Below are 17567 nucleotides of genomic sequence, written 5' to 3'. Positions count from 1 at the left end.
TGCACGCAGGGCTTTCGCTGTCTTACAGTGCAGCCTGCTTTTGGTTTAGGACAACAAATATGTTAGAAAGCTGTTCTCCAGAGTCCAAAGCATCCTCTCATGTTTATTGAAAGCTGTATTTCTTGTTAAGTTGTCCTGGTCTCACCCTTTATCCCATCCCCTCAGGATGCACTCAAGGAGGTGTGGCTTCTTTTAGGAAGTTGGCAGAACTGCTTCCTGGGTCAGGGCAGCTGGGTGAGGAAGTTCATTAAGTCGGGCAGTAATTGGGTTTCTGCAGCAAGCCCGGGGTGCTTCATGGCTTGGGACTAGGTGTTCTTTTTGTCAACCAGATACTTGATTTTGAACCAGGACCTGGATGCCTACAAATTGTTCCAAATCTGTTTAAGCCTTCTGGCAAATGGGCTCTTTAGTGACACTTGTCTCTACCTGGAATGTGACAGTCACCCAGGATGAGCCCCATTTATGACAGCCTGGGCATTTTAGATCCCCTGAGACTTCTACAAGGGTAACTGAAAACAAATGCAAGACACTTCAGACCAAAGACACAAACAAGTTTTATGGCTGGGTAGGATATTGGAACTGGGGGGGTGCTCCAGCAAGGAGATGGGAGGAGGGGTGCCAAGTGCCCCAAACCTCAGGTGTTGACAACATGGATTGGGGATTTGGGATCTCACAGTTCACAAGCTCCTGGGTTACAGCCTCCCTTCATGTATGTTGGTGAACAGAGAGCTTAGTAGGTAAACTAAGAGGTCAAATGACCAGGAGGTTGTGGTGTAAGTTACTTAGGGCAGGATGTGGGCTGATCACTTCAGATGGGGTGTTCACTATGGCAGGTACAGAGGGACTTCTGCTCACTAGACCCTCGTTAGCATCCATGCCAGGCATCTGCAAGAACAATGCCACGGCATTTGAAAATACCCATGTTGTGGACTTGTGAATTCAACCATCCCTTCCCACTTTGGTTTGAAGCACTGAGCCATTACCACACTTGTAGTCGCTATGTGTCAGGAAGATGACTCCCAAAATATTGCGAATGGCCCCATCCCTTTTCCTTGTGGGCAGGTCAATTTGTAGCTTCAACTCCTCTGATTCAGGAAGTTGATAGTAGACATTTCTTTAGATGGTGTCCCGTGACTATTGGACAAATAATCGATGTGCTCCTGTCTGCTGGAACCAGAGAGAAGAAATCATGATTGTTTTGAAAATGAGCCATTTAAGAAACGGAAAATTGTCAGGGAGGTCATTTTGTTATCTGAATTAAAAATAATTAGCCCTTTGAAGTTCTTGCTCTACCTTTTATGCCAAACCCAGTGTCTGATTCACTTAATACAAGAGAATGCAGTAAAGGAGGAGCAGAGGAACCAAAAAGACACGAGATCTACAGAAAACAGTAAGTAAAATGGCAGACGTGAACTCAACTATACAAATAGTAATATTAAATGTGAATGAGTTAAACAATCCAATCAAAAGGCAAAGACTGTCAGAACATATAAAAAATGATCTAAAGATACACTGTCTACAGGAGACACACGTCTTTGGATTCAAAGATAAAATAGATTGAAAGTACAAGGATGAAGAAAGATCTGTCATGTGAAGAGCAAAACCATAAGACAGCTGGAGTGGCTGTACTGATATTATATAAGACAGACTTAAAAATAGAGATACAGAGGGACATTTTGTAATGGTAAATGGGTCAATCCATCAAGAAGATATAAACAATCACAAACATATATGCACCTAACAGAGCGTCAAAATCCATGAAGCAAAACCTGACCGAAATGAAAGGAGAAATAGATAATCCCACAAGACATAGTTGGATACTTAAATACTCCACTTTCAATAATGGATAGAACAACTGGATAGGAGATCGGCAAGGAAATTGAAAACTTGAGCAACCCTGCAAACCGACTAGGCCTACCAACACCATCAGAATGTGTATTCTCAAGTGTACATGGATCATTCTCTAGGACAGACCATAGGCTCAGCCATAAAACAGCCTCAATGCATTTAAAAGGATAGAAGAAATAATGCAACCTATGCTTTCTGACCACAAGGCAATGACGTTAGGAGGCAATACCAGCAAACAGTGCCTGTCCTGTAGCTGATGCTCTGCTCCCCTCTTGTCAGCCTGACATCCCAGACCTCCACTTGTCCTTCCCATCTCATCCTTCATCACTCTCAACACCTTTACTTCCTGGCCAGACCAAGCCACTGACTTCTCCAACCGCTGTGTCCAGCTTCCCTGTGTTTGCTCATGCTGCCCCACTTTCTGGAAACCTCATTCCACTGCCTTCCCCACCCCCATCCCATCTCCCAAGTTTGCATCCTGCTCTTCCTGCCTTCCACGAACATCTGCCTTAGCAAGCCACAGTGAGGAGGGTACATAAGGAACTGACCAGAGCGGTGGTTCTCTAAGTGGGGTCCTGGACCAGCAGCATCAGCATTACCTGGGGGCATTTTAGAAATGCACATCCTTGGGGCACCTGGGTGCCTCAGTCGGTTAAGCGTCCGACTTTAGCTCAGGTCATGATATCGCGGTTTGTGAGGTCGAGCCCCGCGTCGGGCTCTGTGCTGACAGCTCAGAGCCTGGAGCCTGCTTCGGATTCTGTGTCTCCCTCTCTCTCTGCCCCTCCCCCTGCTCATGCCCTGTCTCTCTCTCTCAAAAATAAATAATCATTAAAAAATGCACATTCACAGGCCCCACCCTGAGCTACCGGGTCAGAAACACTGGATTGGGGTCTGGCAGCCTGACTTTTAATAAACACTGGGAAATTCTGATACTCCCTCCAGCCTGAGAACCAGGGCAGGAAGGGCTTGTCCCACTTATCCTGCAGTTACACAGTCTGTCTCTTGGGTCATCACTAAGTGGAGGGGGGGGGGGGTCAGTCCTCCTGTCCTGCCGAATCTACATCTGAGCACAGGGACCCTTGTTTCCCAAGGGCAGTTCCTTAAGGGCGGTTCTTCTCTGCCCAGTAAGCACAGGCTCCAACTGGCGCTCAGAGCAAAGGGTGCTTGGTTTCCAGGGGTTTCTGGTGGGAGAAGGTGGATGTCCTGACCTTGCTCTACTGTACCTTCTCCCTCTTTGTGATGGATGTGTGATTTCCAGGAAAGAGGGAAAGGGCAGAGTGTGAAAACCAGCCCTGAGCCGGGAGTCACAGGGCCCGGGCTTGCATTCTGCCCACCTACTGCCTGTAACGCCCTGCGGTGGTCCTTTCCCGAGGGTATATGTGGAGCGTCAGCCGCGTGCTGGGCACTTGGGTCCTGCTGTCTCAAAGCACACTGAGCAAGCACGATAATCATAGTTAATCACAGAACAATGCAGCAGCCTTACCTCCCTCTAGATCTGTTTTCCCATTTGTAAAATGAAATGTTTTCAAAGAAAAAAAAAGTTGTAGGGGCACCTGGGTGGCTCAGTGGGTGGAGCATCGGACTCTTGATTTCGGCTCAGATCGTGATCTCAGGGTAGTGAGATTGAGCCTCGTGTTGGGCTGTGTGCTGACAGCACGGAGCCTGCGTGGGATTCTCTCTCTCTAACTCCCCCTCCCCCTGGCCCTCCTCCACATTCGCACACATGTGCGCACTCTCTCTCAAAATGCATAAAAACACTTCCATTTTTACAAACAGCTACACTGTAATGTGGTCAAATATACAAAGCAGGGCCATGACGGCTTATTACCGCATGCATTTTATGACCTTGAACTTAACAACTCTTACTGGTTCTAAGGTCAGTCCGTGAGAACAGGGAGGTTGATCCGGTGAAGATAGCTTTCAGAATGAAAAACTTGGGGTGACAGTTGTGGTCTTAGCAGCTGTGGCATCCTCGGCGTTGCCAGGCTTTTGTTGTGGTTGGGAAAACATTCTGCGTTTCGAGAAGCCTCATATGCCACGTTGGCCATGGGTTAGGGTTTTGTCAGAAAGTTGCCTTGCGTTTGACCGGGGGTGATATGAGAGGCCGTACAAAGGCCTGCACAGAGCCGAGTGTTCTCCTGGCAGCTCGGGTCCACGCAGCGGGTTAACATCTGGTGTGCAAGTCATTTGAGTTTGTGTGCTGTCTGTGTGGCTGAAAACGATCACACCTGAAAAGACAGAATCAAACACGCGTGGCTCCAGACCCCTGATCCCTGACCCCCGAGCGTCTTCGCGGGGCACCAGGGCTCCGTGGCACGGGGTGTGCGATCCAGGCCCCCGCCGTCACCTCCCAACCCCCTGACCTGCTGATAGTCCTGCTCTGTTTTAGACATTGGCCACCGTCGCTTCACAGGTGCCTGTGCCTTTGTGTTGTCATCTGGCCTGTGCGACTCATGTTTGGTTCTTTGTTGGGTCTTAGGCTCTGAGTGTCCCACGTGGCCCAGGCTGGGACCTGGGAAGGCGGAGCCCCGCCGAGCAGGAAGAAGAGTGTGTTAGGGCCAGCCCTCGCTTCACCTCGTCCCTGGGAGCAGACCCGGGGGGTCCAGTGCCCTCCTGGGAGGCTGTAGGTCCTGCCGGCCCACTGCTTCTGCATAAAGGCCTCGAGTTATCGGGTGTTTGGGAAGAACAACAACCACGCCAAGGAGGATGATATCTCCCTGAAGTGACACCTGGCTGTGTCACTCCTCTACTTAGCGGGCTCCCTGTGGCCCAGGATGAAGTGCACGCTTCTTGTCATCACATCTGTGACCTCTCCTGATGCTCCTGCTTTTACCGGCTGTCTTAGCTCAGGCTGTCATAACAAAAATACTATAGAATGGGGGGCCCAAAACGATGGAAATGGAATTACTCCTGGTTCTGGAAGCTGGGAAGCCCAAGGTCAGGCTGCCAGTCATTTTTTTTTTTAATGTTTATTTAATTTATTTTTGAGAGAGAGAGTGAGAGAGAGAGAGAATGAGCAGGGGAGGGGCAGAGAGAGAGAGGGAGACACAGGATGCGAAGCAGGCCCCAGGCTCCGAGCTGTCAGCACAGAGCCCAACGCAGGGCTCGAACCCATGAACTGCGAGATCATGACCCGAGCCGAAGTCGGACGCTCAACCGACTGAGCCCCCCAGGTGCCCCAGGCTGCTGGTCAATTTTGATGTGAGCTCTCTTCCTGCCTTCTTACTGTGTGCTCATGAGGGGGCAGGAGAGGGACAAAGCAAGCTCGCTTGTGTCTCTTCTTGTAAGGGCACTCATCCCATCTTGAGGTCCCCATCCCTTAAAGTCCCTAAAGGCCTCATCTCCAAATGCCAACACACTGGGGATTAGGGCTCCAACATACGAATTTGGTGGGACACAAGCAGTCTGTAACACTGACGCCTACCTTAGGGACCCTGTGCCTTCCCTGAGCTTGCCAGGCCCCCTTCCTTCCTCCTGACTCTCTACATCTGTGCCTTCTTCCTAGCACTGCCCTTCTGCTGCCTCTGGAGGTGGCCTCAGTCTCACGTCCTTGGGTGCCTTCCTGACCCCCGGGCCCCTGCACGTCTTTCTGTGACAGCCCTGACCACACTGTGGGGCTATCATCTTTCATAGTCTTCCTTGCTCACTGGCTGCAGCTCAGGACCCAGGTGGGGTCCGTGTTTGAGGCTTCGGTGCCCGGCCCGGGGCCAGCAAATGTGACACCTGATGAAGTCATCCTTGACCACCTTCCTTCCCGACTCAGCTGGCAGTCACCTGGCAGGGAGTAGCCCGACAGTAAGTACACCTTAATCCAAGCCCCCCCCCCCACCCTGTAATTAGTGTCCCTCTTTGAGCCCCTGGTCTCTCTCTACCTGTTTCACCTCCCCCCCCCCCACACACACACCCCACCGTCCCCTTCATTTCTAGAGTCACCTTCTTGAGAGAAGCCAGGACACAGGCTCTGCGTCCCCTCCCTGCAGCTTTGGGCACACAGCAGGCACTTGGTAGGTGTCTGTTGAAGAGCGCCCCAGGCACAGCACACCACGTTGGGTGGCTGCTGTAGAAAGGATGTGGAAACCACAAACGAAATCGGCTTGAAAGTCACTGGTCGCCTCTGCTTGTTCCTGGCAGTGTGATTGCCTGTCAGCCCTGTGACTCATTTCAGCAGAGGTGGGACAGAGACGACCTGACAGCTGGGGCCTTTTCTGGGACTTCTTGAGGGCACTTTGCACCTCAGTAAAGAGGTGATTCCGAAATGGAGCAGGGGGTTTGCCAAAGGCCAGCAAGCGGCAGTTGAAAGGGCAAAGGTAGGGACTTGAGCAAATCCGTTACTCACTTGAGGTTGAGCCTCTGTCTCCGCGAAATGAGGAGGATGACATGTGTCTGTCCGGGACCTTGTGAGTGCTGGGAGTCTGTGTGTAAAGCACCTGATGCCAGGGGGCCGCAGCCTTCTCCCCCCAGGTGTGCAGAACAGCCAGGCTTAGCCCGCTGCTCCATCAGTGTGGTTCCTCTGGCCTTCCTTTGGACGAGGTGATGTCTGGGTCACCCTCGTGGCTCTAGCCTCAGGCTGGGACCCACGTAGCAGAGCGGGTAAGAGCATAGACACTGGAGCCAGACCACCTGCTCATCTTCCCACCCCTATTTGTTGGCTGAGTCACCTTGGCCGAGTAACCTCACCCCTTCCCGCTGGAATGCTAAAATGGGGACACTGATAGCACCATGTCTTAGGGCTGCGGAGTAGTAGATAATTTGGAAAGGCTGGGAAAGTTTCTGGCACGCCGTGACGGCCTCGTGAGCGGGGACTGTAGTTATTAGCACTTGGTGCATGTTTGTTGAATTGTGTTGAGTTCTGTCTGCCAGGAGAGGATGTGGGTGTTGCCACGATGCTTTACTTTTCTTAAAGCCCGGGTATCAGTTCCCATTGCTTGTCCCCACCTCAGATTTTTCTCTCCCGTTCAGCATTTGTAAGGTTCTACAGTGAAAAGTTAAAGAAAACAGAAAGGTCCACACGCGCAGAATGTTCTACAGGAAGTTTCCTCATGTTCTTGTAAATGCTGATAAAAACTCTCAAACCCGCTCTTTGATGGGAGTTTTGCGACGTGGGTTTTGAATGGGAGTAGCAATTTTATCGGGCATATGTTTGTGTTTGTGGGTGTGTCTGGTGGGAAAGTGAAGTCGGTGGCTTTCTGTTGCTACTGGAAGCTTTTCATGGACTGGACTGTTTGGAAACTGTAGCTTTATGGAAGCGTTGAGGCTAATTCAGCAGTATTTAATTTGCTGTCAATATGCTTTGCTCTGGGAGGGTGATGGCACAGTGAGCCTGGCTGTCCCTCCCTAAAAATGTGCTTGGGTGCCTTCTGAGACTGTGCCTGGCACGGTACTAACTCCTGGGGATAGAAAGCAAACCGACACACTTCCTTGGGCAGCTGGGAAGTGGCCTCAGAGGCAGACGGACGTGGGTTCGAGTCCTGACTCTGCCACTCACACGCTGCGAAGACGGGGCAAGTGAGTTCACCTCTTTGAGCCTCAGTTTCCTCATCTGCCAAACGGGGATGACCCTGTTACATGTTTCACAGGTTTTGAGGCTGGGTTGAGATGGGCACGCCCAGCACGTTGCCTGGCCGCGAGTGGGCTCTTAGAAAGGGCCGCTCTTGTCTTAGTTGCTGCTTGGGGCTGGGGGCAGCAGTGATGTTCTGAGAGACCCAGGCCCCCTGACCTGGGGCTGCCCCCAGGCCACTTCCTTTCCTTTGCTCTCCACCTGGCAGAACAGGCAGGGTCACTGTTTGCAGAGGAGATGCCTGTGTCTGAGGGCGAGAGAGGCCTGGTTTCCTGTGGGCTTGTGGCTTTGTCCTATTGATGGCACCTGCCGGGGTTTCTGGCATGCCTAGGAGCAGGTGGTGGGGGCTTGGGGGAGGGTCCTCCGTGGGCTGGGCTTCCTGTCCGGGTGTGTTCAGTCCGCCTCTCAGCCGTTGGGTGTACCGAGTGCCCCCCAGGCAGGTCCCCTATGTGCCTCTGTGGGCCTCTCCAGTACTGTGCAGGAGGGCGGGAGATAGCAGAGCCTTCCAGCAGTCACAGGAGGTGAGCCGTGGAGCCTCAGGAGGCCACCTTGCCCTCACCCACGCACAGGGGGCCTTGTGGGTGGGCTCAGTGAGGGCTGCTTGGGAGGCTGAGGTTTGGGCAGCGGGTCCTTCCAAAAGTAGCAGCCTCACGTGGACCCGCCCCCCCCCCCCCCCCCCCCCCCCGCAAGATTTCATTGCTCAAAAAAAAAAAAAAAAAAAAACCAGGGGCGCCTGGGTGGCTCAGTGGGTCATGCCTCTGCCTCTTGGTTTCAGCTCAGGTCACGCTCTCACCGTTTTGTGAGTTCTAGCCCCACACGGGGCTCAGCGCTGACAGCATGGAGCCTGCTTGAGATTCTTCTGTCTCTGCCTCTCTCTCAAAATGTGTAAATAACAACGTAGAAAAAAAAAGAAAAAAAAAACACATTCGATAAGCACCATCCTTTTTTTCTTCCTGCTCGTTTGTGCGTGTTTTAGATTTTACTGGGGTCGCGCTGTGCCAACTTGGTAACCCGGCCTTTTCTTTGACTTTATTTTTGTTTAAGTTTATTTATTGATTTTGAGAGAGAGCACAAGTGAGTGGGGGAGGGGCAGAGAGAGAAAGAGAGAGAGAGAGAGAGAATCCCAGGGAGGCTTCACGCTGTCAGCACAGAGCCTAATGCAGGGTTCAAAACATGATCTAAAACTGTGAGATCGTGACCTGAGCCGAAGTTAAGAGTCAGATGCTCAACCGACTGAGCCACCCAGGTGCTCCTGGGCCTTCTTTTTAAACATCACAGCCCGGGCCAAAGGCTTCCCGGCTTCTCCCTGCGCTGGCCTTGGAGGCTGGGCATCCCCAGGGCTGGGGGCGGGACTGTTGGTGCGGACAGGAAGCGGAAGGGGAGGAGTCGGCTCGGCTTATCCCGGTGGTGGCCGGAAGTGAGGCAAACGGAAGTGGGGGCGGGGTTGGGGCTGAGGAGTGAGGGTGAGCCTCGGCACCCCGGAGGCCAGGCCAGCCCTGGCGTGAGGAGGCCTGGCAGGGGTGGGGAGGAGAGGGCAGCGCCGGGGGCTCGGAGGCACGAGGGAGCTAGGTGCTTCCCAGGCGCGGCCAGGAGGTGGCCCTGACGTGGGTGGTGGCCCTGATGTTCCAGGGGAGGCAGCCGTCGTTGTTCCCGGGGTCGGGCTGCGGAAGGGGTTGCTTCGCGTCAGAGCCTGCAGTGGTTGTCCGAACTCACTTAATCCATGCCACAGCCTCAGGAGGCGGGAGCGCCTCCGGCTCAGGTGGCAGGACTGGATGCACGTCCTACAGGCAGTAAGGGACGGAGCCATCAGCCAAGTCCAGGCTTTCTGGGGAGGCATCGTGGTGATCATGGAGGGCTTCCTGGAGCAGGTGGTGCTGTGGCTCATAAAGCTTCACCAAGCCCCGTGTGACACCAGGGTATAGGCAGATTGCAGGAGGGGCAGTGAAGAGTCGGGTTTCCGTGGGGATTAGACACCCCCACCCTCGGCCCCCTGTTCCATCTGTACAATGGGGAGATGGGACCAGATCTCGAAAGTGTCCCTTCCGAGTCTGGAGCTCACTTCTCCACGTCAATGTTTGCTAAATATTTTTCCCTTTAGGAAGCCTGTCGTCTGACTGCCAACGCCCCCTCTCTCCCCAAGCTCCCTTTGTGGTTTCAGGGTTGTCAGTGGGTGTCCCGGCGGCGATCACTATTCATGACCACAAGGGCTGGAAAGACTCTTATCTCTTTCTGGCCACCCAGGCTGCGGAAGCGGCTAGAAGGTTCACCCTGTAGGCGGTGCCATGAAGCAAGCCCTGGAGCCGGACAGATCTGCGTTCAACCCCCTGCTTTTCCTGCATGTTCCATGGAAACCTGGGCCCATCAGTCCACCTCCGAGAGCCTCAGTTTCCCCATTTGTAAATTTGGAGGTATTGTCTCCCAGCCCTTAATTTCCTCGGCCCCGCTCCCCATCCCGAGTGGGTCAGGGTGACGTGGAACAGTCATGCTTCTCATTTTCTGCCAAAAGCCAGTCTGGCAGCAAGAGTAATAAGGAGCCGGGCCAATGTTTGGAGAGGTACAAAAATCGGTCCCCATGTACAACACCACTGCACTCCAGCTTTAGGAATTCTTCCCTGTCCCCTGCACTTGGGCCGTAGGTCCTGTCTGGTTCTGCCTCCCAAAATGTCTTTATCCATTGCTTACCTCTGTCCTCTTCTCCCGTCACGAGATGAGGCCACAGCTTCAGCACTGTCTCTGCCTCCGGGGGCGGGCGGGGGGGGGGCTCCAGGCAGCCCTCCATGTGGACCCTGAGCAACTGATCTGAAATGCATTGGTGTCCAACGTTTTTTCCTCCCTGGCATAAACCTCTCCGTGGCTCCCTGCTGGGCTCAGGGTCACGTTCAAGCTTTTTAGGGATTTATAGTCCTCCCTCCCTCCCACCAGGCGTTCATTCACGCCAGGGCAGAACTGCCTTGTTCATCTCTCTATCTTTATGTTTTTCACATTTATTCATTTTTGAAAGGCAGAGAGAGACAGAGTGCGCAAGGGGGAGGGGCAGCGAGAGAGGGCGACACAGACTCCGAAGCAGGCTCCAGGCTCTGAGCGGTCAGCACAGAGCCTGACGCGGGGCTCGAACTCACAAACCATGAGATTGTGACCTGAGCTGAAGTCGGACGCTCAACTGACTGAGCCTCCCGGGCGCCCCTCATCTCTGTATCTTTAGTGCCTGGGAAAGTGTCTGGTGCTTAGTAGCTTCTCAGTGGTAATAAATGGTAATGAGGCCGTTTGTTGTCTGTGGTGGAGGGAGGGCACCTCATCCACTATGAGGCACGTCGGTGGTCATTCTGTGCATGTCAGTATCACCATCTCTTGCATGGATGAGGAAACTGAGGTTCAGAGAAGATAGGGGTCTCGATGGGATTCAAAATGATCATTAAGTAAATATACGCGTACCCTTTAAGCATCTGTTACTTTAATCGGAAAGCAAAAGTCTGAGCCCTGAATCTAGAGTCTTTTCTAGGTTCAGAGAGAGCCAAGGATCGACAGGCACGCGGCAGGGGCGGGCAGGGTATGGTCTCGGGCAGCGTCCGTCTGCCTGGACCTGCCTCGTGCCAGCCACTCTGGGTGAGTCCTCAGCTGAAATCAGGCCACCGGCATTATCACCCGTGCGTAGCGATTCCCCGATGCAGTGACAGTGAGATGCGCGTGGGACTCTTTATCCCTTATACCTGCTGGTTTCTAGTCCTTACCATTTTCCCACCCTCAACATAAAACTGTGTCAAAGTGAAGGTCTCGCGAAAAGATTCCCACCACCCTCCGGACCACTGTCAGTGTTCTTTCCGGCCTCGTCCGGAGGTGGCGTGGAGAAAGATGAGTGTCGATGAAACATTTTGCTTTCTACGTAGAATGAAGGGAGCTCGCTTAGTTGTGCCCTGGTTCTCTCACTCCTGAGCTGAGTGACCTTGGGTGAGTTCCTCAACCTCTCTGAACCTCCGTGGCCTCAGCCGTCCCCTAGAGGATTCACCCACCCGCCGGGGTTGCCGTTCTCTGAGGTTGGTTTGGCGGACGAGGAGGGCTTGAGCAGATCTACAGTAAAGGGACAGGGGAGGCAGGGAGCAGACGAGGAGGGGCCTCATCCAGGCCCAGAAGTGTGGTTTTCACTCTGGGGGCAGTAGGGAGCCCACGGTGTGAATATATTTCGCTGTTCTCTAACTCTTCGAGAAGTAGTAATGGCCAGGATCCAGGGACCCTGAATCAGGACTCTGCATGGTTCAGGGTGACCGTGGATGAGGGGAAGGTGGGGGGGGGGGCTGCATGGGGTGGGGCAGAGGGTGAGGAGGTGGCCAGTGGGGACACACTGCAGAGGGAGGCAAGAGAAACCAGCCCTCTGCAGGGAGATGGGTGTCGTGGTCTAGTTGGGAGTCAAAGGGGTCAGAATGGAGACAAGGGTTTGGGCCACGAGTGGCTGGGGCTTTGCGTTTCTGGGAGCCCTTTCAAGAGAGCCTGGGGGTAGGCTGGGCGCAGGCTGCACTTGCCCCTGGGGCCCTCGGGGAGGCGCTGCGGGCCTGTCGATGGGACACTGAGGCCCATGCAGCTGTGTGACTTCTCCAGAGTGACTCAGCAGGTTGAGAGCTCTGAGCCCCGGGTCCCTGCTTTTCTGCACTGTGGCCTGACTGGTCTCCTCTGCCAGCTCCCAAGGACAGAGGGGACTCCACAGTCAGGCGTGAGGGCGTGTGGCTTGTGTTTTCTCAGAGCAGGAGCCAACGACCAGGGTCCGGCGTCAGCTGAAGATTTGTAATCCTCTCCCTCTGTGCCCAGAACCCCTTCCGGCTGCTCTGCCCTATTGTCAGATGATGCTTATTAATCTTGATTATCGTCATGTTTTACTTTTCTACTTGGTTAACTCGGGGAAGTTTGTCTCTGGTCCCGAGTACATCTGACAAGGACATGGGTGCGTTTTGCGGACAGCTTCTCTCAATAAGCGCTCTGAGACTTGGGTCAAGAAAGTCATCATTTTGCTACAGAGACATTCTTGTGACAACCGGTGACGTTTGAATATGAGATGTATGAGTGATAACATTTCCTGGGCTTGTTCGCTGTGTTGTGATTTCGTAACATCCTTGGTCTAAAGGGGTGAAAACCACAGCATTTTAGGGCGAGATGCTGTGATGTCTGCAGTTGGCTTTCAAATTGGTCTTAAAGATAAACGAGAAACACGTATCTTGATCTGTAGATAGTGCAGATGTGGAAAAACGTGAACCAACAGTGAGTCTCGATGAAGGTACAAGGAGTTCATTGTACTCTTCTTGGAACTTGTCTGTAGTTTTGCAACTTTGGAAAAGAAAACATTTTTAAAAGGGCTGCTGGGTTGGGGGGTGTCTCGAGTATCTCGGGGTCCACCCGTCGGCCCTCTGCTCCCTGCCCTGTCCTGGTCTCTGTCGATTGGAGACCCAGGGAACTGCCTGCCCCACAGTTAAATTCTAGGCAGCCCGTTGGGGTCCGGCTTTGAAAGAGCGGCAGACGCTTTTGACAAAATGTACTCCTTCCTCTATAGAGAAGTCACTACATTTCTAGAATCTTTCGTTGGGGACCAACTTCCCTTCAGGTTTTCATTTCTCCCCTCAAAATTTTCTTTTAAATTTTGATTGCCTTCTAAAATGACCGAGGCCGCATTTGTTGTTGTGATGATCCAAACAGAGAAGAGGATAAAGAAATTAATAGGTCCCTGTTTTTTCCATCGCCCGTGGGGTGGTCAGAGCCTCTTGAACTTTGTCCTGTGCTCTTGGGAACACATACAAACACCCACAGGCATCCAGTGGAGCTTGACGTCTTGTCATTTTTATCCTTTGTTAACCTGGCTGGCCAGCCGGCTCCCTACTTCTCCTTGAAGATGCAGCTTGGGGGTCATCTCCTCCAGGAAGCCCCCCAGGCTCTCCGTGCTGACCTCATCCTTTGCAGTCACCCGAATCTGAGCTGCCTCCCCTGCCAGGTCTTGGGTAACCCGAGGGCAGCCGCTGTTTCCCTTTCGCTGTCTGCACTTGAGCTGGGAGCCCAGGAGACGCACAGTCAGTGTTTGTGGAGCCAGCAAACGGGCAGGGGAGGCATCCTGAGCGAGGAAGAGGAAGCCGCCTGAGCAGAGCCTTGCAGGTGAGAGAAGCTTTCTCATTCAAAACGTTCCCCCTAGCCCCCGGGGGAAGAGAGTGCCAGGGCCCTGCGTGTCTGGGAACAGAAGGTCACTTTAGGGAATGTGGACACTGCCTCCCTGGGGCTACCTGTGCCCTGGCTGATCCTTTCCTGGCACAAATGCCCTCTGTGGGTTGGGCCGATGGGGTGGCTATGAGCTACCGAAGGGCTGGGCCGGGGCTGGGTCCTCTCTTCTTCCCAGGGCTTAGTAGGGCCTGGTTTGCTGCGGGGGAGGGGGTGGCTCTTGGGGGCGACAGGAAGAAGCGAGGCCAGGGCTGGAGCAGCCCAGGCTTTAGATGTGGGCCTGGCCTGGGTCTCTCTCTCTCTCTCTCTCTCTCTCTCTCTCTCTCTCTCTCTCTCCACGATCCTGCCTCCTTCCTCATTAGGGGCGCTGTTTTCCACAGCTGGGCTTTGTTAATGTCTGCAACGCATCTGATCGATGCCGGGGACCGGGTCACTGCCAGCTTGAGGAGGCTGAGAGTGGAGTGAGGGTGGAGAACCCAGTGGCAGTGTAGACCAAAGCATCCCTCGCTCTGAGAAGCTCTCCCGAGCTCGCCCCCCACTTCAGGCCGGCCTGATGGTGGGCTCGTAGACCTTAGGGCATCAGGCCACCATCTCCAAGGACTTATGTTGCAGGAAGTGAGTGGGGCCGGGAATCCCCACGTGGTGCTGTGCGGGTTGTGTTCTAGGAGAGGAGTCAGTGTCGTTTGGGGAAATCGTGGAGGAGTGAGGAATTCTACTCTTCTGTTAGCGGTTGACTGCTAACGTAAATGTCATTACCGCTTGCCTATGACCTGTCTACATAGCTTTGCAAAGATACCCCCCTCACCGGGTTTGAATTCAGCGCTCTCCCCGCCGAACGGAGGCATGAGCGGAGCGGGAAGTGACTCGGAACGTCGGGGCTCGCCGCCTCCCCGGGTTGTATGCCAGGCCCTGTGGGGGGAGGTGGAGTTTGGAGGTGAGAATGCACGGTCCTGCCCTCAGGGAGCAGCTGGCCTAGGTGATTTTGGAGGTTGAAACACGGGTATCCAGGACCTGCAAAGGTTCCGCTGCCGTCGTCCCACCCCTGTCTCTAGTTTGCACGTGTGCCCTGGGCATTAGGTTCCGAACAAATGCTGAAGCAAATTGAGATGGCTTATGTGACGGCAGGCCCTCCGTCCTCCCTCTCTCTCGGTTTCTTGTCTGCCGTTCCACCTAAACTGGCGTTCTTTGCTGCTGGGACCGTACTGTGACTATCTGGCGATAAGGGCAGTGGCGGTGATGGTGGCAGTGAATGTGTGGGTGGCAGGGGCGGTGGCGGGAGCGATGACTGCACGAAAACTGGAAATTCCAGGCACATAGCGGGCATTCTTAGAATCGCTCGAGCCCTCACAGCAACCAATGACTCGTAACTGTCACGGCCCATTTTCCAGGTGAGACCCCCGAGTCAAAGGGCCACCCCGTCAGTGCCCGGTAGAGGAAGATTCGAAGCCTGATAGACTAGTTTTTTTTTTTTTTCAATATGAAACCAGGAATACCCAAGTGTGGAAATGCACATTCGGGGGCCCCCAACCCATTGGATCAGCACTGCCGGGCAGGGGTCCGCTCAGGGAAATTCAGGGCACTGGTAGGGTGTTCTCACTCTTTAATGGGCCCCGATCCCCTGGGGACCTCGTTTAAACATGCAGGCTCTGGTTCAGCGGGTTTGGGTGGGGCCCGAGACGTATCTTCACAGGAGCCCGCTGATGCAGACCGGGCTGGCGCTTCGGGCGGCCAGGCTCTCCGCGACAGGTCCTCACGCTCCGGATGGCTTAGCGTCACACGGCGGGCCGGCTGACACGGACTGTGGGCCCCCACCCCAGAGTGTGGGATTTAGTAGGCCTGGGGCGGACCTGAAATCTGGCAGCCCCAGTGAGCTCTGTGGTGAGGCGGGGACTCCTGGCACGGAGACCACACAGGGCCCTAAACCAGAGATTTCTGCTTTGACGGCACATCGGAATCAACTTCAAAACCGCGGAGACCCGGACCCCACACTCAAGTCCTGAGTCAGGGGGACTGAGTGGAGCCCAGGCATTCTGGATCGTTCTCGTGTACACCCCTGGTCGAGGCCCCCCCGCGCCTGAGTTTTTCTTTTTACGCTGGCTGCCTAGGTGCCTGGAGAGGTGACAGTATGAGTCAGGCCCACCGCCAGAAAGATCTGATCGGTGGCCAGGTGGCGCCAGGCGATGGCACGAAGAAGAGGTTCTCCGGGTGTTGCCGGGGGTGGTGGGGTTGAGAGCAGCTTCTTGGACCAAGTGCTGGCCCCTCTTGGGTCCCCTGGGCTGCCAGACCCGGGCCCTGGGGAACGGCCTCTGGTTCCGAGCCTCCCCTTCCTGCCCGGGGTGGGGGAGGCGCCTTGCAGTCGGACGTCTACACGGACTCTGCTTCTGCTGCTCCCCTGCTGGGCCGTGTGACCTTCGGCGACTCGGTTCCTCTCTCTGGAGCTCTTTCTTCTCTGTAAAATGGGAGAAATAAATGATCTGCGCCAAGGAGTTCCTTGAGAAATAACATTGCTCAGTGCCCGACACCCAGGAGGCCTCAAGATCAGTTCTTGTGTATGTCCGGGTAGGGTAGGTTGTCACGTACAGCAGCTGGAGGACATCGGTGGGGGAGAATCCCCAGGGGTCTGCAGGGGCTGGTCTCCGTGAGCCTCCTCAGCTCTCCAGGTGTTCTGATGCTCAGCAGTTAGAGCACCGCTGATGTTGCTGTGATGACCCGATGGCTGGGGAACCTGATCGTTGGTGGTTATTGTTAGCCAGTAGCCAGGAAGGACGCCCAGATGTCATAGGTTTATGAATTAGTGTTTTTATTTTCTTTGGGGGAGTACCCACGACTGGAATTTCTGGATCGCATAGTACTTCTATTTTTAATTAAAACAAATTTTTTTTTAACATTTATTTTCGAGAGACAGAGCATGAGTGAGGGAGGGGCAGAGAGAGAGGGAGACACAGAGTCCGAAGCAGGCTCCAGGCTCCCAGCTGTCAGCACAGAGCCCGACGCGGGGCCCGAACCCACGAACGGTGAGATCTTGACCTGAGCCAAAGTCGGCCGCTTAACCCACGGAGCCACCCAGGCGCCCCTCTATTTGTAAGTGTTTGAGGAACCGCCACACTGTTTGCCACAGTGGCTGACAGTCTGCATTCCCACGAGCGTCCCTTTTTCTCCACATCCTCACCAGCACCTGTTGTTTCTTGTGTTTTTGATTTTAGCCGTTTTGGCGGGTGTAAGGTCGTACCTTACTGTGGTTTTGATTTCCATTTTCCTGATGACGGGCGATGTTGAGCGTCTTTTCCTGCGTCTGTTAGCCATCTGGATGGGTTCTTTGCCTATTTTAACATGAACTCGTTTGTCTTTTTATTGTTGAATCGTAAGGTCTCTTTATTCTAGATGTGGTCCCTTCATTGGGTACATTGCACCCATCCTGTGGGTTGTATTTCCATTCCTTTATGCTGTCTGCATTCGTTTCGTAACCTGCCATAACAGCCGTAGGTGGGGGACCGTTGCCTGAGCCGCCACCAGAGTCCTACTGGCCCTGACGAAATGGGACTTGGTGGAGGATGGGGAGGTGGGGGCAGAGGTGAGGAAGGAGACAGAGGGCCGGGCCGGTCCAGGCCAGAGCAAGACGGTGCGGACAGAGAGACTAAGCAGCTAGCCCCGGCAGGACTTGGGGCCTGTCAGGTGTAAGAGGGAGGGAAGGGGGTCTCGCAGGTCTCTAGGACCTGGGTGATCGACTGGAGGAGGGTGGCTCTTTGCCGAGCCAGGTCTCATCCCAGGGAGGAGGGGCAGGTTTGGAGCAAGACGGATTCCAAGAATTCTATGAACAGCAGCCGTCACTGCGTGCGGCCCGTGGGCCAGGCCCTTTCCTAAGTGCTGGGCGTGGACAGCCGGATCCAGTGCTTGCCAGGCCCTGAGTGGTAGAGACTGTTGCTGCAGACAAGGAAACTGAGGCACAGGGAGGGTAAGAAATTTGCCCAAGGCGCAC

At 54.2% G+C, this 17567-nt stretch overlaps 1 protein-coding gene and 1 long non-coding RNA gene across 7 annotated transcripts in view; one reads left to right on the top strand and one right to left on the bottom strand.

The window, feature by feature from the left end:
• Positions 1-662: 662 nt before the first annotated feature.
• On the bottom strand, positions 663-5899 carry LOC122238130. Of its 2 annotated transcripts, none has more exons than XR_006217096.1 (3): positions 5782-5899; positions 3715-4076; positions 663-1164 (listed from the first exon to the last, which is right to left on the bottom strand). It is a non-coding gene; the product is annotated as an uncharacterized LOC122238130 (long non-coding RNA). The 2 variants fall into 2 exon arrangements; XR_006217097.1 differs by lacking the exon at positions 5782-5899 and adding an exon at positions 4212-4348.
• A 3087-nt stretch (positions 5900-8986) lies between these two features.
• The window catches only part of JAKMIP1 (janus kinase and microtubule interacting protein 1), a 90762-nt gene continuing 82181 nt past the window's right edge, over positions 8987-17567 (top strand). For 2 of the 5 annotated variants that reach the window (XM_042984973.1, XM_042984972.1), the window contains exon 1: positions 8987-9813. The gene's annotated coding sequence lies outside the window, so the exon portion shown is untranslated. The remainder of the gene's footprint in view (positions 9814-17567) is intronic. The other 3 variants (XM_042984971.1, XM_042984975.1, XM_015534691.2) reach the window with 3 other exon arrangements.

The sequence above is a fragment of the Panthera tigris genome, chromosome B1 (genome assembly GCF_018350195.1).
Source record: "Panthera tigris isolate Pti1 chromosome B1, P.tigris_Pti1_mat1.1, whole genome shotgun sequence".
Classification (NCBI taxonomy): domain Eukaryota; kingdom Metazoa; phylum Chordata; class Mammalia; order Carnivora; family Felidae; genus Panthera; species Panthera tigris.
The sequence above is the reverse complement of the archived record's forward strand: the minus strand, read 5'-3'. Positions and strand labels throughout refer to the sequence as shown.